The sequence below is a fragment of the Salvelinus sp. IW2-2015 genome, unplaced genomic scaffold, assembly GCF_002910315.2.
Source record: "Salvelinus sp. IW2-2015 unplaced genomic scaffold, ASM291031v2 Un_scaffold2907, whole genome shotgun sequence".
Taxonomy (NCBI): Eukaryota; Metazoa; Chordata; class Actinopteri; order Salmoniformes; family Salmonidae; genus Salvelinus; species Salvelinus sp. IW2-2015.
The window spans coordinates 46,213-73,123 of record NW_019944205.1 but is presented as its reverse complement, the minus strand read 5'-3'; the positions used below and the strand labels follow the sequence as shown (position 1 = coordinate 73,123).

The following is a 26,911-nucleotide window of genomic DNA, read 5'->3' as shown; positions in this document are numbered from 1 at the left end:
TTTGCTCATTAAAATCCCCATCACTGGACAGCTGCAATTTGCTGTAATGAGAGACAGGAAGGGAGGGAAGGAGGGAAGGGATGGAGATGAGGAGGGGGAGGTTCTGGGTTCGGGCCGCCATCCCATCCCTATCCCCAGCCTATGTAGAGCTGCCAGTAATGATCCATCCCAGGGCTAGCCAGTCACCTGCTGCTGGAGCTCCTTTATCTTGCAGGCCTAGTTAATTGGCTTTTAAGTTGATAACTTAACACGCCAGACGAACAAACAAACAGACGGACAGACAAACCGACAGACGAACAGACAGATACACGAGACCGTGAACAGGTGCTGCTGTGTTGGTGTTAATGCTGGATCGCTTCCCCACCACATACACCTGTCAACGTTTCTTCTTGTTGTTTACCTCAGAACCCACTCAGTTGCGTGTGTTTTGTTGCGTGTGTTTTGAGTGCTGGCAAAGTTACTATGTTGGGCTGTGTTTGGTCTGCTCCCCTGAACATCAGTTATTGGATCAGACAGACAGGAATATGCAGAATACACACACACGCACACAGAGACACACACCAGCCTCTGTCTGAACCATTTAAACACTTGTGTTACCTCCTAAGAGCTTCCCATAACCCCCTTGCTGTGTTTTATGTCCATAGAGCAGTACAGAACAGAGCGCCATCTATAATTCACTGGATTTGGGTAACTTGGTGTCCTCTTCTGCTGTTTTTAGAAAGCTGAGTGCTATTTAAGGAGCTGGCGCTCACATATGCCGTTCAAGTATTGGAATAATTAATGGAGGGAGGGAGGAAGCGAGCTTGGGACGAGCGAAAATTAGGTGAAGAAAGAAATAACTTGTGTTTGTGTGAACCACTTAGATCCCTGCCGTTGATGACAGAAGCCATCATCTTGTCTGGCCCCACTGGTTTAATTGTGTATCTCTCTGTCTCTCTGGTAGTCTTTCTCTCTCTGTGTCCCTCTACTGTATTTCCCTCTATCTCCCTATCTCTCTCCCTTTCACAGTTTCTCTCACCGTCTCGGTCTCTTTCATTCTCTCAGTCTCTCTCTCTCTCTCTCTCTGTGTCTCTCTCTCTCATTCATATATATATATATATCCAAGCTTCATGAAGTCCTGACAAACAAATTTCACCTTGTGTTTCTGTGCTTGTGATCTTTTCTTAACATGTTAGCGGTTGCGGTCGTTAACCTAATCATGGACAACGTTGAGCAGCTATTTAAAAAGATCAGCAGTTTAATCAATTATTCCAAAGGTCATGTTTGTTTGGGTGTGGTGTTTATTCAGCCTGAATGTGTTGTGCAGTACTGATATAATGTCATCTGGTGACATATTCCCTATATAATGCACTACTTTTGACTAGGGCTATTATATGTATCCGCTGTCATTGTCTTCTTGAGCAGTGTTTCGGGAGTGAACTCTTGGATCGGTTGTTAAAACAGTTTGAATCATCAGCACACTCTGTCTCAGATGTCCTCAAAAGGATCCAGGTGGCACCCTATTCCCTATTTAGTGCACTACTTTTGACCCTGTTTAAAGGTAGTGCACTATATAGGGAATAGGGTTCCATTTGGGGCATATCCCTTGTGATTAGTCCTCTGATGTTGTTTGTCTTGTGTGAATAGTCTTACCTATTAAAAGCAGACACAGCCATCTTAATAGACATTAGATTGATTATTCATGAGTATGTCTAGCTTCCTGATCACTGCATCACTGATAGAAGGCACTTAATGTTCTCACTTCATCATAGCTAATTAAGGTGTGTGTGTGTGTGTGTGTGTGTGTGTGTGTGTGTGTGTGTGTGTGTGTGTGTGTGTGTGTGTGTGTGTGTGTGTGTGTGTGTGTGTGTGTGTGTGTGTGTGTGTGTTAGGGCTGGTCGATATATCTGATTAATTTGAATGCATGTTTTTTGCGTGATTTTCCAAATGCCTGTATCGCAATAGTGTTTATGTCCACTTGTTCTCACGTTGTCCTTTTGATCTCGTTTCCTTCGCTCCTTCTGTGCTGTGTACACCTTCCCTTTTACATCAGAGATGTGAATATAATGACGAGATGCTCATGTCTCCGCCCCCTAACAATTAGGGATGCACGCTATATCGGTGAACATAACGGAATCGGACAATATTAGCTAAAAATACCAACATCGGTATCGACCCGATGTCTAGTTTAACGCCGACGTTAAAAACCGATGTAAAAGCTACCGTGCATATCTATATAATGTAGGTACATGACGTAATGACGCCACATAAAATGTTGCGCTACACGTGCAACACAGCATTCCTAACCTAGCCCACAATGTCTGCTGTGTGGATCGAGCAGTCAACAAGTCCAGCAGTCATTTGAAAGGGTAAGAAAATTTGAGCGAGACAATTCAATCCGAAATCCATCAAAGCCAAGATAATGGAATTCATTGACCTTGACATCAAACCGTTCTTTGTCTTAGGTGATGTTGGCTTTCGCGACTGGTCGAGCATCGGTACATACTAATGTTACCAAGTGCGCTATTGTTCAGATGTTGCCCTACCGGAGTTACACAGTAATAGCGTCACTGCTATCAGTTTCACGACATACTATGGAACGCCGTTTGGGTCTATGCGTGTCAAAAAAGATACACGTCAAATAACCCTATTTGACAATAATACTATTTTACGTGTTAAATACGTTTTTAATTTGACACGTCAAATAACACAGTTCTATTATAGAATGTTGTGTGTTCTGAATTTGCATGTGCAAGCCAAGCGCCACCACTACTATCAGTAGCACTGTCAAAGCTGTACAAAAAGTCTGTAAACAAGCAAACACCAGCCACGAACGATGTGTTTACAATACCGCGTTGGTAATAAAGCCAATGCAGAAACTTCTGGGGTAGCTAGCTAGCTTTACCTTGGTACAATACAACCAGCCTGAAAACATTTTCACTATTCTTAGCAATGATTTAGGAATCCTTGTAAGTATTAGCTAGGTTGTTCGCCTATTGAAATTGAACTTGAGTTCATGAAAATAAATGGCTAGCCAGCTACTTAACCCTGTTGCCTAAAGCTAACGTTATAAGCAGCCAGTTAGCTGCATCTGGCTAGTGAAGCTCGACCTGTCCGGGCTATGTGTTGTGAAGCAAGGCACAATAAGGCACAATAGTGGAATTTGCGGTTTGCCTTCAAAATAAAAGTACCTCTTTGAAAGTGATGCAGAAGGTTACAATTGGTGGAATCATGCCATATTTAGACTAGATAATGTTAAACAAGGTTGGAATGTGAAGCAATGAAATGGGGTATCGGTCTACTCGGTGACACACACAGAACACAACTGTGAAGAGTTTATGCAAATATTAGCGTTGTAGCTCTTATCACGGGACTGTGACTTTGAAATCACCTCCCCAGTCAGCCTATTGTGTGTATTGACATTCATATTGCATTGTACAGCTTTACCCAAGGATTGGGAATCAATGAAATGGGGTAACAGTCTACTCAATACCCAAGATATTTTTTTACCTAACATCCTCAGAGTTATCAGACTCCAAAACACCCACGCAGTATTGTTTTTCCTCTGGAATAGTGTTCAATACACATATGTTGACAATAAATGTGTCTCAATTCACAGTTTCAGAGTCCCGCAATAAGAGCTACGACGCTAATGTTCTCTGGGTGTCACTGAGGAGACTGATACCCCATGTCATTGATCCACAATCCATAGGTAAGGCTGTACAGTGAAATAAGTATGCCCCCAATGCAATTCTAAAGTATAATACATCCAGTGTGATTAACACAGATTTTTGTAACATTAACAAATTGTTTTATATAACAACATTCCAACCTCGTTTAGCATGATCTATTCAATTATGGCATAATTCTACTATTTGTATTCATTTGCATCAATGACATACTTTTATTTTGAAGGCTAACTGCAAAATCCAATATTGTGGCTAATCCTTATTGTGGCTGGCTTCACATAGATGGGCGACAACCACCATTAATCAAATTAGAACGGTCTTATAAATTAGGGTTATTTTAGATGACACCTAGCTATATAGTTAGCTAGCTAACGATAGCTACTGAAACAGATGTTGTTTTGCTATGTTTTTGGGGAAGAACATTGTTTGCAACCATCAGCTAGCTAGCTTTTTTTTATGACCAGCACTGTAGGTGTGCGAAACAACTTTTCCAGCATCGTAGCATACGTATCAATGAATCGTTGTGACATATGAAATACGAGTGATAGTGTAATAATGTGTAATAACTACGTAAAAAATGTATGAACTCGTTAAATTATTATGTGATGTGCAGTCACATTCAGGTCCTGATTGGTCAACAAGTTTATTTGACACCTCAAATAGTGTTATTTGACGTGTATCTTTTTTGACATGCAAAGACCCAAACGGCGTTCCATAGAAATCCTGGTTGAGAATGAAACGACTGAACAAATGAACAACGAAACAGCACAGCAAGTAAGTGAAAGAAATAGGTTTTGATTATGTTTTACTGGTAATGGGGACATACGTAAATGCTTTTTTGGTCAGTTTGGTGTGTGTTTGTGTGTAACCATTATTTAACTAGCAAGTCAGTTAAGAACAAATTCTTATTTACAATGACAGCCTACCCCGGCCAAACCCGGACGATGCCAGGATTCGAACCAGTAACTTTAGTGATGCCTCTTGCACTGAAATGCAGTGCCTTAGACCGCTGCGTCCATGTGTGTGTTAACTATTTAACTGTACTAGAATGCTTAAAAGGCTGGAACATTTTGAAATATCTGTTATCGGTATCGGGTTTTTTGGCAAGGAAAAAATCGGATATCGGTATCGGCCAAAAATGTCATATTGGTGCATCACTACTAACAATGTGAGTCGTTGTCCTCATAAGGCCGGCGACAAGCTTGGGTCCAAAATAAGCCCATAGAAAAGCATTGGGCTTATTTTGGACAGATGTTGGCGAAAGTGAACCCTCTCGCTTCTCCTATTTCTCCTCTGTTTACACACACCAAGCCCCTCCCCCTGCCACTCACACCAACAAAGTTGAGAGATATCTTCTTCCTGTCTGACATTTGAGTTTTGGTCCAGCCGAATGGGACACCGAAACACATTGAGACATTATTCGACTTTAACAGAGCAGAAGTTAACCTTCCTAACCATGCCCTTTTTATGTCTCAACTCTTCCAATTGTGTGCAGAGCAGATACTACTAAAACAGGAGTATCAATGAACATTGATTCTGGAATATAAATGCTCAGTTTGTCTCACGCGCATTGCGGTACCACGTATCACTAGCAGCATCTTAGCCAAAGACTGTTATACTACCTGTCTAATCTGTGTTATATAAATGTGCAATAAGCATAAAACACAATTATATAAGGTATTGGCAACTTTTCATTCTGAAAATAAGGTAGGCCACTTGATTTCAACATCTGAACAAAGTGGACAGGCTAGCATGCTGTTCAAACAGTTGGAGATGGTTTTGTTCATAACAATTCAACTGTTCTAACTTGTTAGCTAGCAAATTTCCTGAACAAAAATTAAAACGCAACATGTAAAGTGTTGGTCCCATGTTTCATGAGCTGAAATAAAAGATTCCAGAAATCTTCCTAAAGCACAAAAAGCTTACGTCCCCGTTTGTAAGCATTTCTACTTGCCAAGATAATTCATCCTCATGACAGATGTGGCATATTAAGAAGCTGATTATACAGCATGATCATTACATAGGTGCACCTTGTGCTGGGGACAATAAAAGGCCACTCTAAAATGTGCAGTTTTGTCACGAAACACAATGCCGACTGCAGGAATGCCCACCAGAGCTGTTGACTGATCATTTAATGTTCTTTTCTCTACCATAAGCCGCCTCCAACGTTGTTTTAGAGAATTTGGCAGTACGTTCAACCAGCCTCACAACCGCAGACCATGTGTAACCACGCCAGCCCAGGGCCTCCACATCCGGCTTCTTCATCTGCGAGATCGTCTGAGACCAGCCACCCCGACAGCTGATGAACCTGTGGGTTTGCTCAACCTAAGAATTTGTGCGCAAACTGTCAGAAACCATCTCAGGGAAGCTCATCTCCGTGCTCGTCGTCCTCACCAGAGACTTGACCTGACTGCAGTTCGACGTCGTGACCGACTTCAGATGGCAAATACTCACCTTCAATGGCCACTGGCACACTGTAGAAGTGTGCACTTCACGGATGAATCCCGGTTTCAACTGTACTGAGCAGATGGCGTCGTGTGGGCGAGCGTTTTGCTGATGTCAACATTGCAAACAATGAGTGCCCCATGGTGGCGGTGGGATTGGGGTATTGGCAGGAATAAGCTACGGACAACGAACACAGTTGCATTTTATAGCATTTTATCAATGGCAATTTGAATGGACAGAGATACCGTGACGAGATCCTGAAGCCCATTGTCGTGCCATTCATCCGTCGCCATCACCTTATGTTTCAGCTTGATAATGCACGGCCCCATGTCGCAAGGATCTGTACACAATTCCTGGAAAATATCCCAGTTCTTCCATGGCCTGCATACTCACCAGACATGTCACCCATTGAGCATGTTTGGGATGCTCTGGATTGATGTCTACAACAGTTGAAGAGGAGTGGGACAACATTCCACAGGCCACATTCAACAGCCTGATCAACTCTATGTGAAGGAGATGTCGTGCTGCATGAGGCAAATGGTGGTCCCACCAGATACTGACTGGTTTTCTGATCTACTCCCCTACCTTTTTTTTAAGGTATCTGGGACCAACAGATGCATATCTGTATTCCCAGTCATGTGAAATCCATAGATTAGGGCCTAATACATTTATTTTAATTAACTGATTTTCTTATATGAACTATAAATCAGGAAAATCTTAGAAATTGTTGCATGTTGCTTTTATTTTTTTGTTCAGTTGGCTGAACTTTAAATATTAAGATAAGACGTTTGTCATTATTAGTGAATGTGCAGTATGCATGGTTCTGGTTAAATTTGAAACAAAAAGGGCATTTTCATAGACAGTCTTGAAAGCCAGATCAGTGATTATTGCAAAAAATAAATCAAATCAAATTGTATTAGTCATATGCGCCGAATACAACCGGTGTAGACCTTACAGTGAAATGCTTACTTACAAGCCCCTAACCAACAATAGTTTAAAAAAATATATGGATAAGAATAAGAGATACAAGTAATTAAAGAGCAGCAGTAAAATAACAATAGCGAGAATATATACAGGAGGGTACTGATACAGAGTCAATGTGCGGGGTCACCGGTTAGTTGAGGTAGTATGTACATGTAGGTAGAGTTATTAAAGGGACTATGCATAGATGACAACAGAGAGTAGCAGTGGTGTGAGGGGGGGCACTGCAAATAGTATGGGTAGCCATTTGACTAGATGTTCAGGAGTCTTATTGCTTGGGGTAGAAGCTGTTTAGAAGCCTCTTGGACCTAGACTTGGCTCTCCGGTACAGCTTGCCGTGCGGTAGCAGAGAGAACAGTCTATGACTAGGGTGGCTGGAGTCTTTGACAAATTTTAGGGCCTTTCTCTGACACCACCTTGTATAGAGGTCCTGGATGGCAGGGAGCTCGGCCCCAGTGATGAACTGGGCCATTCGCACTACCCTCTGTAGCACCTTACGGTCAGATGCCGAGCAGTTGCCATACCAGGCAGTGATGCAGCCAGTCAGGATTCTCTCGATGGTGCAGCTGTAGAACCTTTTGAGGATCTGAGGACCCATGCCAAATCTTTTCAGTCTCCTGAGGGGTAATAGGTTTTGTCGTGCCCTCTTCACGACTGTCCTGTCCTCTTCACGACTGTCCTTTGTCTTGATCACGTTGAGAGAGAGGTTGTTGTCCTGGCACCACACTGCCAGGTCTCTGACCTCCTCCCCATAGGCTGTCTCGTTGTTGTCGGTGATCAGGCCTACCACTGTTGTGTCATCGGCAAATTTAATGATGGTGTTGGAGTCGTGCCTGGCCGTGCAGTCATGAGTGAACAGGGAGTACAGGAGGAGACTGAGCACGCACCCCTGAGGAGCCCCTGTGTCGAGGATCAGCGTGGCTGATGTGTTGTTACCTACTCTTACCACCTGGGGGCGTCCCGTCTGGAAGTCCAGGATCCAGTTGCAGAGGTGCAGGTTAAACTATTTTGATTAGCCTAATTTCACCCGCCCTGAATCATTAGATTATTGCTGACTCTTTGAAAAGCAGTGTATTTGACCTTTAATTGTAAAACAAATCTTATGTAGAGAAAATGCTTTCTATATATTGTGAATCACCCATAAGTCGAAACAAAAATAGTGGGTTTTTCTAGGCCATATCGCCTAGTGTGTGTGTGTGTGTGTGTGTGTGTGTGTGTGTGTGTGTGTGTGTGTGTGTGTGTGTGTGTGTTGTGGGAAGTTGTGTGTGTGGTGTGTGAGCGAGCACCACAATCTCAATGATAATGATGTTTTTAATAATGATGTTGTTATTCAGTTCAGACAGATATTGGACGCTTGTCTCAAACTCATCAGCATCAAAACATTTTGTTCTGACCTTGGGGTACCCACAGGGAGGGCAGAGAGGTGGGTGAGAGCCATTTTATATCCTTAAATTATTCAATGTTCCGTTAAAAGTCTGCCGCATGAGAATTACAACATTGGCTAACGGTATGCCCAAACAATCATCAAGGTTGTTTGACTGACATGGTGAAACCACTTCCTTCTTATTTGCAAATATTATTTTCGTAGGATAAGGTTTAACTATATGTACTAATATTCATTGTGATTATGTATTAGTATTGCTTTCATATCTGAATCAGTGATGACACTACCTCCCTACTGTGTCAGCTAGGATTTCCTAAAAATAAAATATTTTGATTTTGATTTTTAAGCACCACCTGCTGTGAAAAGTACTGCAGTACCTCCTACTAATGCTGCATAGGTAATGTGCTGCATGTGTTTCAACTACCAGGGGGCTAAATAACAACAGCAATTGCGATTGACTTTGTACCACTGAATGAGACCTTATCATCACATTTTAGTCCAGACCCTAATCTTTTATATTGCCACTTTTATAAGCATTTTTTTTTTATATATAAGCAATTTTCCATCTAGCTGTTTCAGTCCTTTGTCAATAGCTCATTACCGTGCTATAATGATCCATAGAGGGGCGTGCATTGCATCTATCTGGCTCTCAGGATGACATTATTAGGCCTTTATTGCAAATGATGTCATTTTTCTGGATCTAAAGTGTATTTTCATCCATTATGAACATGTTGTGTAGCCTGAGAGACACTGTAATGTTTGAAGCCTTATTGAGCTCTAAATAGCTGATGGTTAGCTATAGCTGGATGGTTAGGGTTAGCTTTTATTGAACTCTTTAGCTGGTTAGTTACGGTATATGGCGGTTACTGTGACCTACCATGACTTTTACCCATCAGGCACTCTGTTTCTTCCAGGCTGTTAACCTTTAACCCCAGAAAGCTCCCTCTACTTTCCTCCATTACAAAATGGTGAATCTTCACTCAAAATACAACCAACCTGATTTCTCCGCTTATCTTGGGTGAGTCAAAGACAGGTTTTTGGATGCATTTCAGTGTTGTAAATATCACATTTATTACAGCTCATCAACCGCCTCATCACATAACAGAATTATGATGATTAGATTACATCCTGTAATGACCAATATGTCATTTTCATACAGAACGGCTCTGGCTACTTCTCAGCCTTGTCTTGTTATTTGAACCCCTTCAAATCAACGCTTGATTTGTTACACCAGTCAACTATCTTCGTGGAGCCCAGGGTTGTGTTGAGCCCAGGGTTGTGTTGAGCTCAGGGTTGTGTTGAGCTCAGTGAGTGGCCACCTCTTAATTATCAGTGGCACTAAAGAGCATCTCTGAAAACTCATCATGGGAAAGCATGACCCTTCCTTTAGTTGAACACGTGTCTCGTCCACCGTAACAAGGCCCTGGTCAGGTTAGTAGAGATAATGCCGTCCTCCATGGTCTGAGGGGAGGACAGAGGAGACTGTTGTAGGCTGATTGTTGATTGGACCTGTAAGGTTAACGAAGGGACACTGATTGGACAGGCTGCAGAGTTAATGAGATGGTGGAGACAAAAGACACTATGTACATCATAGCACACTACCTAGAATGAACCAATGTATTGTAAGTGCTGTGCAAGTATGGGACAGTGGAAAGTACCTAGAGAGAGCAAAAGAGATACTGCTACACAGAGATGGAGAGAGGGGAAGACCGACAGTCCCTCGTGCTCCAGGGTGGTTGATTGATGGTGAAGAGGTGCAGAGATGTCCTGGAGAGTTCAGTGATTTCATTTAGAGGCCAGCAACGTGGACTGCTTAGCATCATTTAGCTTGACCTTCACTCAGCTGTTTTAAACATTTCACATCATTTCAGGGCAAAGTAATGATGCGTCACTCATCGCCCTGCCAGTCTGTTGCTATACGGGCTGTTTCATTCAGTGCTTATGGTGATATTTTTCTTGTTATCATAATCATGATCATTACTGTCTTAGTGAGTGATTTGAGTATGAGTAGTAGATAATGTCAATTTTGGGGGATTTGACCTTTTTAGAACCGGTGCTTATCACATACCAAGATAGCATAAAACACAACCTTTTGTCTATATACAAACATGTATATTCGAACAAACCTACTTCAGATATTTTTGTGCAGTGTACTTACACAGCGTAGGCTTACTTAATAGCTGTGTCTCAGTGTCTGTATAATGACCCGTCCGCATTCTTTGTGTGGTCACCGGCGCTCTCTCTCTCCCTCTCTCTATGCTCTGAACACATTCATTTCTGGGAAGGGCTGTACTTAAAGCAGCGTGTTAAAAATATAATATTGCAATCATTACAAGTTCTTCAGTAAGTTGCATATTATCAGCACTATCACCCAAGGATCAGAACAAAACACATTCAGTTCTTGAGGCTAGACAGAGAAACACACAGGCTCAGTCATGAATAACAAATTGTATCTTTGTAATCCAAACCTTGGATGTCGTCTCCAGCCTTGTCACTTTCACTAGACTTAATTCATTCCTTCATTTACAAACTGTATCATCCTCCCTCTATACCTCCTTCCCTCCCTGGAAAGAAAGACATGTCCCTTCCTGGAGTAATGACTCTTTTGTTTACCAAGTGAAGACTCTGAGGAGCTGAGGAGAAAGTGGAGCATGCTGTCTTGTCTCCTGTTTGTATGTTCCAGGGGGGAATGCAGAGAAACGTTTTAATGAGAGGACCTGGATTCACACGCTTGGCATATCACAGCATATATAACCCCTATCACAGCATATATAACCTCTAGATACCCCTATCACAGCATATATAACCTCTAGATACCCCTATCACAGCATATATAACCTCTAGATACCATTATCACTGGTCATGGGTGCACCTCAGCCACGCTCAAGGTCCTAAACGATATCTTAATCGCCATCGATAAGAAACAATACTGTGCAGCCGTATTCATTGACCTGGCCAAGGCTTTCGACTCTGTCAATCACCACATCCTCATCGGCAGACTCGATAGCCTTGGTTTCTCAAATGATTGCCTCGCCTGGTTCACCAACTACTTCTTTGATAGAGTTCAGTGTGTCAAATCGGATGGCCTGTTGTCCGGGCCTCTGGCAGTCTCTATGGGGGTGCCACAGGGTTCAATTCTTGGGCCGACTCTCTTCTCTGTATACATCAATGATGTCGCTCTTGCTGCTGGTGATTCTCTGATCCACCTCTACGCAGACAACACCATTCTGTATACTTCTGGCCCTTCTTTGGACACTGTGTTAACAACCCTCCAGACGAGCTTCAATGCCATACAACTCTCCTTCCTTGGCCTCCACCTGCTCTTAAATACAAGTAAAACTAAATGCATGATCTTCAACCGATCGCTGCCTGCACCTGCCCGCCCGTCCAGCATCACTACTCTGGACGGTTCTGACTTAGAATATGTGGACAACTACAAATACCTAGGTGTCTGGTTAGACTGTAAACTCTCCTTCCAGACTCACATCAAACATCTCCAATCCAAAGTTCAATCTAGAATCAGCTTCCTATTTCGCAACAAAGCATCCTTCACTCATGCTGCCAAACATACCCTCGTAAAACTGACCATCCTACCGATACTCGACTTCGGCGGTGTCATTTACAAAATAGCCTCCACACCCTACTCAATAAATTGGATGCAGTCTATCACAGTGCCATCCGTTTTGTCACCAAAGCCCCATATACTACCCACCCCTGCACGCTCTCGTTGGCTGGCCCTCGCTTCATACTCGTCGCCAAACCCACTGGCTCCAGGTCATCTACAAGACCCTGCTAGGTAATCTCAGCTCGCTGGTCACCATAGCAGCACTCACCTGTAGCACGCGCTCCAGCAGGTATAGCTCTCTGGTCACCCCCAAAACCAATTCCTCCTTTGGCCGCCTCTCCTTCCAGTTCTCTGCTGCCAATGACTGGAACGAACTACACAAATCTCTGAAACTGGAAACACTTCTCTCCCTCACTAGCTTTAAGCACCAGCTGTCAGAGCAGCTCACAGATACATAGCCCATCTATAATTTAGCCCAAACAACTACCTCTTCCCCTACTGTATTTATTTATTTATTTTGCTCCTTTGCACCCCATTATTTCTATTTCTACTTTGGACATTCATCCACTGCAAATCTACCATTCCAGTGTTTTACTTGCTATATTGTATTTACTTTTCCACCATGGCCTTTTTTTTGCCTTTACCTCCCTTATCTCACCTCCATTGTATATAGACTTATTTACTGTATTATTGACTGTATGTTTGTTTTACTCCATGTGTAACTCTGTGTTGTTGTATGTGTCGAACTGCTTTGCTTTATCTTGGCCAGGTCGCAATTGTAAATGAGAACTTGTTCTCAACTAGCCTACCTGGTTAAATAAAGATGAAATAAAAAAATATATATATAACCTCTAGATACCACTATCACAGCATATATAACCCCTAGATTAGTTCCCACAAAGGACATGAATGTCAGTGATAATTAGGTGAATGTCTGCTTTCACTGAAAGTAGAAATTCACCCACATTGGGGAAGAAAATGTGGTACTATCACCTACTCACAGTTGGCCCACATTTGGAACACATTTTGAAACAGTAGCCAAGTGCTCTATTACTGCTTAACCAGCTGACAAATTATGAGTAGGGATGAGTGGAATGTCCACCTGATACCCCCCCCCCCCCCCACACACACACACAGGCAGCCTGATGCCACATTGCTGAACTGCAGGAAGAAATAAAGCATCACTTATAAATAAAGCATCACTTATTATCACTTAAAAATGTTCCCTTCCTCAGACCAAAAAACAGGAGCAGGATAACATTGTGTGGCGATGCTCGCCAGCGCACTGTGGCCTCAGGGTGTGCATGTCAGCAGGATTTAGTTCTACCCATATCTTTACACAACTGATGACACTCATTTAGCAGCTATTGTCTGGCTGTTCCTCCCTAGGAGATCCTCTGGCAGACTGGCGTGACTACATGCAGCCTCACTAGGAGATCCTCTGGCAGACTGGCGTGGCTACATGCAGCCTCACTAGGAGATCCTCTGGCAGACTGGTGTGGCTACATGCAGCCTCACTAGGAGATCCTCTGGCAGACTGACATGGCTACATGCAGCCTCACTAGGAGTGGTTCATGTGAGTGTGTTAAGACCGTGACAGTTCAGGCAGGCAGGGCTCCTCCCACAGTAAGGCAGGCACTCATCCAGAGGAGGTGGTAGAAGGAGACAGAAAGGAACATCCACTTTACCGACTGGTAATAAGAACGCCGGTGAAGAAGTTGATTGCGTCGAATCGTGACGTCTTGGTGTGCTTCACTGTGACACCCTCAGAAATACATTAAAGGGTTTCCTAAATCAAGTGGCTTAATGAGTTTTTCAAATGAAGACGCTTTGACTAGTTGGCATGCATCCGCTCCCTGACTCTGACCTGTGTGGTCTAGCGTAGTCCGTCTGTCATTCGACTTGTCTATCTGTCCCTCCATGGGAGAGAAAGAGGTTCCCGTCTCCTGCAGGCTAAATCAAATTGAAGTTCAGGCCTCATTGAACCAACGGCTACAGCTAAATCAAGATTAGCTCAGGGAACCAAAGCTAGACTTGGTTTTGCCTCCATTGACTTTGTCTTGTTTTTACATTGTGATCTTGTCTCATCGCTGCAACTCCCCAACGGGCTCGGGAGGCAAAGGTCGAGTCAAACGTCTTCCGAAACATGACCCGCCAAACCGCACTTCTTAACACCCGCCCGCTTAACCTGCAGGCGGGCGGCCCGCCACAAGGAGTCTCTAGAGCGCGATGAGCCAAGTAAAGCCCCCCAGGCCAAACCCTCCCCTAACCCGGACGACGCTGGGACAATTGTGCGACGCCCTATGGGACTCCCGATCACGCCCGGTTGTGATACAGCCCGGGATCGAACCCGGGTTTGCAGCGCCTTAGACTGCTGTGCCACTCGGGAGGCCCGTTGTCTTTGTCTTTAATGTGAAGGACTTGTTGCTATGCATTAAGGTATGTCTGCATATTAAGGAGTAATATCAAGGGTAAAAGTGGCTAATTTGCATAAGTTGGGTGAGAGCTCATTTAAAGAGGGGGTGTGGAGAAATGTAATAAGGCAGGAAATCAAAGTGTGCTTTTATAGCGTGTGTGCGTGCAGGGTATGACAGCTCGCCATGTTCTTCACTGATCCACCCAGGTGAATCTCCCTCTTCTCTCCTCTTTCTCCACTTCTCCCTCCATCCCTCCCTCATAGTCCTCCTATTCCTAGTATTGGTAACGGTGCAGGAGTCAGTCAATGTATTGGGATAGAAGCAGGCCATTTTGTGTGTGTGTGTGTGTGTGTGTGTGTGTGTGTATGTCGTTGTGGTGTGTGATTGGGGTGTGTGTGTGTGTGTGTGTGTGTGTGTGTGTGTGTGTGTGTGTGTGTGTGTGTGTGTGTGTGTGTGTGTGGGTGTGTGTTGTGTGTGTGTGTTGGATAATGGCAGGCCGTTGTCCATGCTACTGTTTATTTTCCAGCCTTGAAGAGAGACATGATGTCATACTGTAGGAAAAACAGGTGGATCCTTTTACAACACAATACAGCTCCAGCTCAGTGAACTGCTATACTCTCCCAGTTGGCAAATATTTGATAGTGATAGTAGATAAATGCTTATATCTGTTCTCCTGTAGGGTGCCCGGCGGATAATGCATTCATTCTGTTCTCCTGTATGGTGCCCCGAGGATAATGCATTTCATTATGTTCTCCTGTATGGGTGCCCCGGAGGATAATGCATTTCATTCTGTTCCCTGTATGGTGCCCCGGAGGATAATGCATTTCATTATGTTCTCCTATATGGTGCCCCGGAGGATAATGCATTTCATTCTGTTATCCTGTATGGTGCCCCAGAGGATATATACATTCATTCTGTTCTCCTGTATGGTACCCGGAGGATAATGCATTCTTTCTGTTCTCCTGTATGGTACCCCGGAGGATAATGCATTTCATTCTGTTCTCCTGTATGGTACCCCGGAGGATAATGCATTTCATTCTGTTCTCCTGTATGGTGCCCCGGAGGATAATGTATTTCATTATTTCTCCTATATGGTGCCCCGGAGGATAATGCATTTCATTCTGTTCTCCTGTATGGTGCCCCGGAGGATAATGCATTTCATTCTGTTATCCTGTATGGTGCCCCAGAGGATATACATTCATTCTGTTCTCCTGTATGGTACCCGGAGGATAATGCATTTCTTTCTGTTCTCCTGTATGGTACCCCGGAGGATAATGCATTTCATTCTGTTCTCCGTATGGTACCCGGAGGATAATGCATTTCATTCTGTTCTCCTGTATGGTGCCCCGGAGGATAATACATTTCATTCTGTTCTCCTGTATGGTACCCCGGAGGATAATGCATTTCATTATGTTCTCCTGTATGGTACCCGGGGGATAATGCATTTCATTCTGTTCTCCGTATGGTACCCCGGAGGATAATGCATTTCATTCTGTTCTCCTGTATGGTACCCCGGGGATAATGCATTTCATTCTTTCTCCTGTATGGTACCCGGAGGATAATGCATTTCTTCTGTTCTCCTGTATGGTACCCCGGAGGATAATGCATTTCATTCTGTTCTCCTGTATGGTACCCCGGAGAATAATGCATTTCTCTCTGTTCTCCTGTATGGTACCCCGGAGGATAATGCCTTTCATATGTGCATTGAATGAATACAATGAAGACAATTCTCTCTGTGTTGTTGTTTGTCTTTAGAGATTCATGCTACTCCTCTGACTGTGTTGTAGAGTAGACTGTGTTTACTTCACTGGAACACACCGTCTCATCGTAGACTAATGTTATACACTGAGTGTACAAAACATTAAGAACACCTGCTCTTTCCATGACATAGACTGACCAGGTGAAAACTATGATCCCTTATTGATGTCACTTGTTAAATCCACTTCAATCAGTGTAGATAAAGGGGAGATGACAGGTTAAAATATGTTTAAGCCTTGAGAATTGAGACATGGATTGTGTGTCATTCAGAGTGTGATTTGACAAGACAAAAGATTTGTGTCTTGGAACAGTTTATGATAGTAGGTTCCAGGCGCACCAGTTCGAGTGTGTCAAGAACTGCAATGCTGCTGGGTTTTTTACACTCAACAGTTTCCCGTGTGTATCAAGAATTGTCCACCACCCAAAGGACATCCAGCCAACTTGACACAACTGGGAAGCATTGGCGTCAACATGGGCCAGCATCCCTGTGGAACGCTTTCGACACCTTGTAGAGTCTATGCCCCGACGAATTGAGCCTGTTCTGAGTGCAAAGCCATGTTAACCATCAACTACTGTCTCTTTGAACATTATTTTAGACTAAAATGAAGTGTAATGAGTTCTCTTGTCTAAGGCATGTTGTAGCATGCTAACATTAATCAGCGATAATGAGCGGTACTGTATCCTTTATGAATAAGGAATAACAGTCAGCCTCCATGCGGAAGGTAGTCTCCCATTAATACTAATGATTTCCTTTAGGCTGAAGACTGAGGAACAAAATACATCCAGATTTAAATGAGATGTGATCTGTGCAAAGATGTAACTCGTGAAACGACTAGAATCCCAATGTTCTTAAGGGTCTTCAGAGTGGAATGTAGGCTGATGTTACCATGAATCATGTAGGAGAAGAACAATGGATGCTATCATGTTGGACCGTGTTAAACCATGTGTGATCATGTTAGACCATGTTAAAACCATGTTAAACCATGTTGGATCATGTTAAACCATGTGTGATCGTGTTAAACCATGTTGGACCGTGTTAAAACCATGTTGGACCATGTTTAAACCATGTTGGACCATGTTAAACCATGTCTGATCATGTTTAACCATGTTGGACCGTGTTAAAACCATGTTGGACTGTGTTAAACCATGTTGGACTGTGTTAAACCATGTGTGATCATGTTAAAACCATGTTGGACCGTGTTAAAACCATGTTGGACCGTGTTAAAACCATGTTGGACTGTGTTAAACCATGTTGGACCGTGTTAAAACCATGTTGGACCGTGTTAAAACCATGTTGGACCATGTTNTTGGACCGTGTTAAAACCATGTTGGACTGTGTTAAACCATGTTGGACCGTGTTAAAACCATGTTGGACCGTGTTAAAACCATGTTGGACCATGTTAAACCATGTTGGACTGTGTTAAAACCATGTTGGACCATGTTAAAACCATGTTAAAACCGTGTTGGACCATGTTAAAACCATGTTGGACCATGTTAAACCATGTTGGACTGTGTTAAAACCATGTTGGACCATGTTGGACCATGTTAAAACCATGTTGGACCATGTTAAAACCATGTTGGACCATGTTAAAACCATGTTGGGAGAAGAACAACGGACGGTGTCATGTTGGACCGTTGAAGCGTAAGAATGGCTAGGTAAAACACATTGGCTAGGCTTATCTTTTCATAATCTGTCTTACTTTAAGTGATCGATGCTGTTAAAATTCTACTCTCCAAGGAAAGATGTCTCCTTTCTAGAATTCTCTGGATCAGGGCTAAGCAACCTTGTTCCTGGAGTGCCGCAGGTATCGCAGGATTTTGTCCCAACTAGGCACCACACCAAACCAACTGAGCTAACTGGCCGGTTCAGTGATTGACTAAATTCAACACATTTGGTCTTCCAAGTTAGTTAATTCAAAAACACAAAGTGGCCCTTCAGGCCCAGTGTTGCCTACCTCTGGTCTGGATGTTAGAAAGAGCTGGATAATCACATTAGAGTTAGTCAAACAGCTGTTTTTGACTTCATTATTCCTCCCTACAATCTGGCCTTTGAAATTGTTGTTATTTCTCTAGCCCCCAGAACACTGTGGCTGTTGTAGTCTGCTGGGGAAATAGGGAATAATTTGAATTCTCTTCTATCTATATGATCTATCTATGTGATTAGCAGGGCTTTGCAGCGAATGGCTCATTGCTTTGTGCTCAAGTGGATCCTCAGCGCCTAGCTCTCCTGCTCTGCTCGGTTCAGCCTTGACATAAATCACTGGCTTCATACTAACACAGCCCAAACACTGAGTCCTCAGAGTTGGACTGTTGTCTCCTTTGTCTCTATCAGGGATGTAGGGGGGTAAAGCAGCTCAAAAGGGTGGCGATAACGCTAATGAAAGTAATTTGGAAAATGCTGAAAGCTGTTTGTTTACTGTTTGTTTGGCCTTTAGAGAATAGGAATATGACGCTGGTTTTCCAACCTGTGATTCTCACTGTAGCCTAATGGCTGGATGCCTGGGGGGGTCTGTGTTATTGTGCATGAATAGACTGCTATGAACAGAGGGGGAACTTGTGCTGGAGGTTGATTCCATATCCTGAGTCTATCACACATCACAAATGAATGTTCCGTATGCAAACATCACAGTAATAACAGCCTCATGTTGTGACGGGTCCCCTTTGAGAGCCCATCTGAACAAACACAGCTTTTAGCCTGAATGTAATTGTGAAATGACAGTGAAACATTGATTTCACCAGGTTTCTGCAGCAGTGGTGGTGCAGACTCGGTCCTCTCCCTAATACAACACAATAATGCTCTGTCACTTCTCCCTCACCGCTCTTCTCTTCCCTACCTACCCCTTAGAGAATCAGCTGTTCATAGTCATTTCTCACTTTGCTGTGTCTGGGAAGCACTGTTTGGTTATTTACAAATATCCGTCATAAGAAGTGTAGGGTTTTGTTTTTAACAGGGCCTTAGTTACTTAATTCCCACCACTGAATTCCTTCTTTCTGAGTGGCATACTTCTCACATTCACCATCCTTAAAACCCTTTTGTCCCATTAATATATTTTCTATAAAAAATAATTGTTACGTTATGACACTTCTGACACGTGTGTTATATGGCTGTAGTCACCGTGACATCCCCTCTTTAAAAGCTCTGTATAGCACCCTGAACCCTGCATTCATTGGTTGGAACTCTCTCCGGGTGGCCACAAACTGTGAAAGTCTGACCATTTCAGCTTTTCTTGGTTGATTCTGACTTGAATCATAAACATCTGCTAGGATGGTTCTTGAAAGAAAATGCCCTGACTCAGTAATTATGGCAGGACTGAAGGAGGTATCCAGAGCTGTCCATGGTTCTGAACCAGGCTGAATAATGTTTACTGCAGTTTAGGCTCTGTTGTGGGTAAATGCTGCCCTTAGGCACAGATCTAGAATCAGCCTATACCTTCACCACATCGTAACCTCAACCATTGAGGTGGAAAACCCAGAACTGACCTGTTAGTTCAGAGTGTGTGGGTGTGCTGTGCTGCCTGTACTGTAGAGTATTGTCTAACAATAGTTTTTATTATTTGTTTGTATTTTATCCCCTTTTTCTCCCCAATTTTGTGACATCCAATTGCGATCTTGTCTCATTGCTGCAACTCCCCAACGGGCTCGGGAGAGGCGAAGGTGGATTTATGTGTCCTCGAAACATGACCCGGCAAACCGTGTTGCTGAACACATGTGTCAGAGGAAATACTGTTCAACTGACGACCGAAGTCAGCCTGCAGGCGTCTGGCCCGCCACGTGCCAAGTAAAGCCCCGCCCCTAACCCGGACACCGCTGGGCCAATTGTGCACCGCCCTATGGTCACGGCCGGTTGTGACACAGCCTGGGATCGAACCCGGGTCAGTGCCTTAGACCGCTGTGCCACTTGGAACGCATAACAATTCTATTCTTAGCAACCATTTATTGGAGTAAATGTAGCCTGCTTCCCCCCCGACATATGCAGTGAACACATTCCCTCTGGGGCTGTGATGGCCGATCTGGACTGAATAACAAATGACCAGACGCTGCCAATTCAGTTCAGGAAGCCGCAAATAGAATAGATAATTATACATGGAAATTGCCTCAATTGGTTCTGACTGAAGTAGAAAAAGGAGAGTCGGAGAGAGGGATCAAATGAGACACAACAAATTACATTTCCATCTTTAGATTGGAGCCAGTGGTATCCAATGGCATCTGGCCACTCTATCTCCTTGTTACGTACAGTATTATGGGGTGCTGGTGGTACGGCGACCACAGAGGTCTGCATCTATAGACAGAGAGTCCACAGTGGAAGAAGGGAAACATCCCTGTTGTGTGTGGAGACGGCAACGCTATTTAAACACTCCAGTGAGCTTTTATTGTAAATAAGTATAGAATAAGTTTCTCAACACTTCTACATTCATTTGGATGCTACCATGATTACGCGTAGTCCTGATAGAATCTGGAATAACGATGAGTGAGAAAGTTACAGATAGCATACCCCCAAGACATGCTAACCTTTCACCATTACAATAACAGGGGAGGTTAGCATTTTGGATGCGGGGGTTATGATATTTGTACATCGAACTGTCTCGCGTGCGTGCGTGCAGTATTAGTCATGCTTCATAGAACTTCTACTAATTAAAGCTCTCTCATATTATTATGTTGGGAAGAAGCAGGTCTGTCTATAGCCAGCAGCAAAAATGACAACCATTCAGAGGAGAGAGGCAGGTGTGTGTATGCGTCCACAGTTTTCTAGTTGATAAGTGGGAGAATCAGTCAGGCGGGGGCCAGTCAATCTCTACATTACTTAAGCGCTCTCTCTCTCTCGCTCTCGCTCTCTGAGCTAGTCACAGAGCCGCTGGTCTCTCTCTCTCTCTCTCTCTCTCTCTCTCTCTCTCTCTCTCTCTCTCTCTTCCTGTCTTCTGTCTGTCTGTCTGCTCTGTCTGTCTGTCTGTCTGTCTGTCTGTCTGTCTGTCTGTCTGTCTCTGTCGTGTCTGTCTGTCTGCTCTGTCTTGTCTGTCTGGTCTGTCTGTCTGTCTGTCTGTCTGTCTGTCTGAGCTAGTCACAGAGCCGCTGTCTCTCTCTCGCCCTCGCTCTCTCTCTCTCTGAGATGGTCACAGAGCCATTGGTCTCTCTCTCTGTCCTGGCCAAAAGCCCTGATAGCAGCCAGCTCTACTCTCAGCTTTGTACAGTGCAATAGCCGCATTTCACACAGAGGACCAATGAAATCACTCATCCCCCAACAAAAACAGTCCTACACTCCCCAGCTGGGTAGCTAGGGGGCTTGCCAATAAGTTTGATCATTGGTATTCAACCAATTCTGTGTTAAACGTGTTAGCGTACAATAACCGTGACGTAACGACAGTCATTGATAGAGAGGCACAGATGCCTCAACATTACTCTGAGCCTTTATAAGTGTGTTGTAATGTTGAGTTTAATCTGCCAATTTAGAACCCATTTATTACATGGTTTTACTCTTTATCATCCATGCTACATGTGTTGCTACATAGCTGGCCAAAGCAGTAGAGCGACTACCTCCCAGCTCTTAAGTCTGTCACGTGCTTTAGATATTACACACACTAGTCCACAAACTGAGTGAAAGTATTGTGTATGTTGTGTACCTCAACTTGTATAATCAATACAAACAAACTAGACGGTAACCACAAGTAAAGTCATACTATATAAAAACAATATTTAAAAATATGTAAAATTTTATAAATGCAGACATTTCTAAATGTTCGTTCGACACGGTGGGGTCATTTTGTGTCAGTAAAATTCATTATGGAAGAAATTGAGGCGGAAAAACATGCGAACATATTGCTATAATAACCATCATATTGAAGTAAACGTTGAGTCATGCGATGGTGTGTGGTCCTCTACAACTCAGCAAAGCATGCAGTTTGTTAGGCTACAGATGAAGTAAGTTATGAGGAAGTTCACAAGTGCACGTGATGAGCTTGATGCTCCTTTCCAATAAATATCAATGGTATTAGTCTGCTGACATGATGATCGATGCTTGACTGCCAATTGATAAGTACAAATATTCTCTCTCTTATCCATAATAACCTCACCATGTAGACTAGACAACCCGCACAGCCTACCCGCACTGTAGCAGCCAGCGGTTGGCTAGCGCGCACGTGCCAAGACCAGAGTAGGAACATTTGTTATTTAACGCAACAGTTTTTGTAACAAAACTATCGGTGGAGATTAAAACCCATCGAACTTTTCATTTTTAGTCGGTACATGAAAATTTAAGCGAAAAATTACTTGATAAAAATTACTTTTTATCAGCAACAAGTCAGTATGGTAGAAACACCACTGGTAGGAAAATTGTGCATCATTTTATTTATGCCTATTTTATAATATTTGCATGACCATCTGTCACTAATTGGATGGAAACCTAGCTTGTGAAGACAAAACATTGTATTTCCCTAACTTCTCTCCTCTCTTACCCTTCCCTCTTCTCCTCTCTCCTCCCGCTGTAACAGATTGAACCTTTAAAAGCTGATTGTTCATGGTGGTGAAAGACAACAGAAGTAGTGCTGCTGGTTGTTATGGAGATAGTTGTAAAGGGCCAGATGGCGCTGGGGGTGGGGATATTTTTAGTTACACCACGCCACAACGCAACCTTTTACGGCCACACACACACTCACACACACACACACATGCAAACATGCACACACCCCATCCAACCTTTAGACAGCCAGCACACTCAGGCTCCCATCAGTTTATCCATCAAGGACCCTGGCCTAAAGTGGTTACTGGGCACTATTAAACTTTCCCTGTAGTTAGGCCTCCAACTAGGCCTAGCTACCACACCTGGGTCCACATAGTATTTGTTTTCTTTCAACTACGTTAGGCGCACTTGATTTAGCCTGAAAGGCATCATAAATAGAACCATTCCACCTGTGTAACTACACAGCTACCTTAACATGACCAAAGGTCTCTCCTGACCCAGCAGAATCAGGTGATAGGTACTATTTTAAGACACATACATAATGTATGAGATAACCCCCATGGGAGAAGCTATGCACTGAGCATGTTATGCCATGCAGCAGCGTCTCTGTCTTCCTGCTGAGTCCTCCAGTCTGCTTCCTATCGAATAAGACTGACTCAATCATGCTGCTGTGTTGAATCAACCTGGTGATACGCTACAACTGCCACTGAACACACGCGCGTGCTAGCACTCACACGCCGCCTGGAGAATTGGCACCTCTCTAAAACATAGGTGTAATTCCTAGAGAGGAGACCTTGTCTGCTATAGCTTGTGGTGGAATATTCTAATCAATTGAGAGACACATTGTCATTTCTTCAACTATCATCTTTATTCAATATCGGTTCGTTATTGCAATAATGAAACCGTCAACCCTACAGTCTTGGGCCGAGAGCCTAAATGAAAATGGAGGGAAAAAACGATCTTATATAAAACCTAAAAATGCTTAGTCAGACTGGTTCCAACCTGGCTTAGTTTCCCAGATGCCAGGATGATGAGACAATGAGGTGTTTTTCTAAACTCTTCCAAGCTATCTCTGTCTCAGGTCACACACACCACATCTTGTCTATGGAACGCCAGCTTTAGGTTTTATCACCAAGCCATTGTCAGCTCAAGCTATCTCTAGCAAAACCCATTTATTGACCATACGCCCAAACTAACTACAGAAACACAATTAAACAGAACATAAATGTCTTCCTATTTGTTAAGTATTAATTGCTAACTATTAATATCAAACAAATCAGGTAAACACGTTATTTTTCTATCACATAGAAGTAGAGAAGAGATGCTGTGAGGTTTGTTTTATCTCACTCATATCGTAATGTAGTGTATTCAGCAGGTCCCTCTCTCTTTCACTCTCTCTTTCCTCTCTCTTTCCCTCCCTCCCGCTCACTCTCTCTTTCYCTCCCGCTCACTCTCTCTTTCCCTCCCGCTCACTCTCTCTCTCTCCCTCTTTTCCTCTCTCCCTCTCTCTTTCCCTTCCGCTCACACTCTCCCTCACTCGCTATCTCTCCTCCATCTAGCTCTCTCTCCTATATCTCTCTCTCTGCACTGGCTGGGGCCAAGCCTGGTTGCTGTGGTGACGCCGCAGCGCAGCTCTTTGCCTCCGCAGTAGAGTGTGGCCACAGCAACAACAAAAAAAGAAAGCTACATACCACTTGTTGCGACTGCAAAGGGAGCAGCTGTTGTAGCTAGTGGTGTGTTTAATTGCAGTGAAGTCTCTCTCACGCTCTCTCTCTCTGTCGCTCGCTCATTCTCGCTCGCTCTCGCTCTGTCACTCGCTCTCGCTCATTCTCTCTCTCTGTCGCTCTCGCTCATTCTCGCTCGCTCTCTCTCTGTCGTTCTCTCTCTCTCTCTCTCTGCCTCTATTCCCACTACCCAGTCTGCTGGAATTTGTTTATAATGTATGTGTTTGGTGTTTATTAGTAATTTTCTTCTGTCAGACGGCTCCTCCTCCTTCCTCCCAACCTTTCTATTCCTCCTCTTTCTCTCACCATTCCATTCCTCCTCCCCTCCTCCCTCCCTCCCTCCCTCCCTCCCTCCCCTCCCTCCCTCCCTCCCTCCCTCCCTCCCTCCCTCCTCCCCTCTCCTCCCTCTCTCCCTCTCTCCCTCCCTCCTCCCTGCCTCCCTCCCTCTCTCTCTCTCCGCTCCCTCTCTCCCTCTCCCTCTCTCCCTCTCTCCCCCTCTCCCTCCTCCTCCCCTCAATAACTCAGTATGAGAATGAGGAAAGGGAACCGTTTGTTCTCCAGCTTCTCTCTCTCTCCTGTTATAGGTGGCTTCTTGTTCGGTAACAAAACATGGTCTTTTAATTTAACTATTAATTCTGCTTCACTTCATCCTCTCAGCACTGCGGCCCTGGGATGATGGGGTGAGGTGTGTTTACTCAAACCCCCAAAGACTTAAATCACACACATGGTTTAATCACCTTGTTTACATCACACACCTGTCTAGCACTGAGAACCATGCAGGGCAGGGAACGGTGGGGGTAGTGTTGAACAGACGCACGGTAAACACACACACACTATGCGTATGCTATTAAGGAGAAATCTGTCACATTCTTCTCTGGGGAAGATGGAACTAGATGCTGGGTGCCTTGTCCAGTCAACCAATCACAGGCCTGAGTTTCTTCGCTTTCCCTTTGTTTATTGGTTAAGAGGAACACCAATCAGAGTCTATTACTTATTTAGAGACCATGATATGTTTATCATGGCGGTGGAAGAGACCAGCGTGGAATCCACTCAGCGAACACGCTCACACATCGGTGCTCAGCAATCCCAGGAGGACTTGATTATGATGCTGTCTGAATACAGAAAGACACTGTATGTAGCCCCTGAAGTGAAACTATTTTTTATGCCACTTATAATGGTGCAGCATGGCTAAGCACTTTATTGAAAGGCATACAAGGTCTGAGGTAGAACTGCCATCTAATGTCAATGTAATAGCCATTAGTTCTTTACTGCAGGTTCCTCCTCTGTAACCCTGGGCTTCCTTTCCACTGCAGGCTGTACTTAACTCTGAGTTGAGCTGAAGTATTACCCTAATGACTCCCTCAGTCACTCAGGCTTTGTGTGGACTACTAAGGAGGAGAGGAGTTAACAGGAGTTTGTGTTGTAAATGTTCAGGCGGTGATTGAGGCGTGTGTGTGTGTGCGCTTGCGTGTGGACGTGTGTGTCGACCAGGGGTTGGCAGCTGGCGGCCCGCGGGTCAAAACTGTCCCTCTAGTGTTTTGTATCTGGGCCCCCAAAGGTTTTTAGTTTAAGAAAAGACTAAAATCACCAGGAGTTCAGCTACAAATCATTGGTATTTTTAAATATAATCTAATTTGGGGTTTAGTTGTGGTCAATTTCCAGTGTACAAATGATTCTGATTATGTTCCGCCCCCCCGACAGAAACCAGCCTGTTGCTCAGCTCACACTTGCCTTCCTCTTTTGTTCACTAGTTAATGTGTTGGAATTCATCATCCCTGTTTACAACTGTACCTGTAATTTACACATCTCCTACCAACAAGCTTTTGAACAACTAAATCGAACCAATTGGAAAGGTGTCACGTTAGAATCTCCTACCTATGAATGTTGTGTACTGTAGGAGTGTGTTGGTCCCTCCAAGCTGTGGAGACACTAAAGCCCAAATATCATGAACAATATGTTGAAGGGACTATTCAAATACTCACAGATCCATGTTTAGCATAATTGCACCAAATAATTACCTGCTTTTATGTGAGTAAAGAGACAAGAAAATCATCTAGAATATACACTGTAGTATCCAGTTAGAACGGAGAGTGGATTCCTACCAGGAAACCCCTCTGCTACTCAGGGGTAATGGTAATGTTGACAGTGACATTACATCTCTGTACTGATCACATTACTACTGTTTGACTTGACTGTCGTCTATCGCAGTCGTCTCTCCCTCTCTTCTTACACTGTCAATCATATTCCATCACAACACGTTTCGGAGACAACTTTTCCTCACAGGCAGAGAGACATACACTGTTCTCCTCTAGAGAACCTCTGTGTACGCATCCTCGGTTTTTGACAGAAGTAGCTTAGTCTATTGCAGTGAGTTAAGAGACTGCTCGGTAGATTGACAATGCAGACGCATAGCTAGCTGGAGCTGTGTCGTTCCAGGTTCAAACATACAGTGTAGATGTGGAGCTGAATGTGTCGTTCCAGGTTCAAACATACAGTGTAGATGTGTAGCTGAATGTGT

General features: G+C 43.8%; 1 long non-coding RNA gene across 1 annotated transcript in view; it reads left to right on the top strand.

The window, feature by feature from the left end:
• The first annotated feature begins 3,959 nt into the window (after positions 1–3,959).
• LOC112074968 (uncharacterized) overlaps positions 3,960–26,911 on the top strand; it is a 27,232-nt gene continuing 4,280 nt past the window's right edge. The window contains exon 1 of the long non-coding RNA XR_002894884.2: positions 3,960–4,442. This is a non-coding gene — a long non-coding RNA (uncharacterized lncRNA). The remainder of the gene's footprint in view (positions 4,443–26,911) is intronic.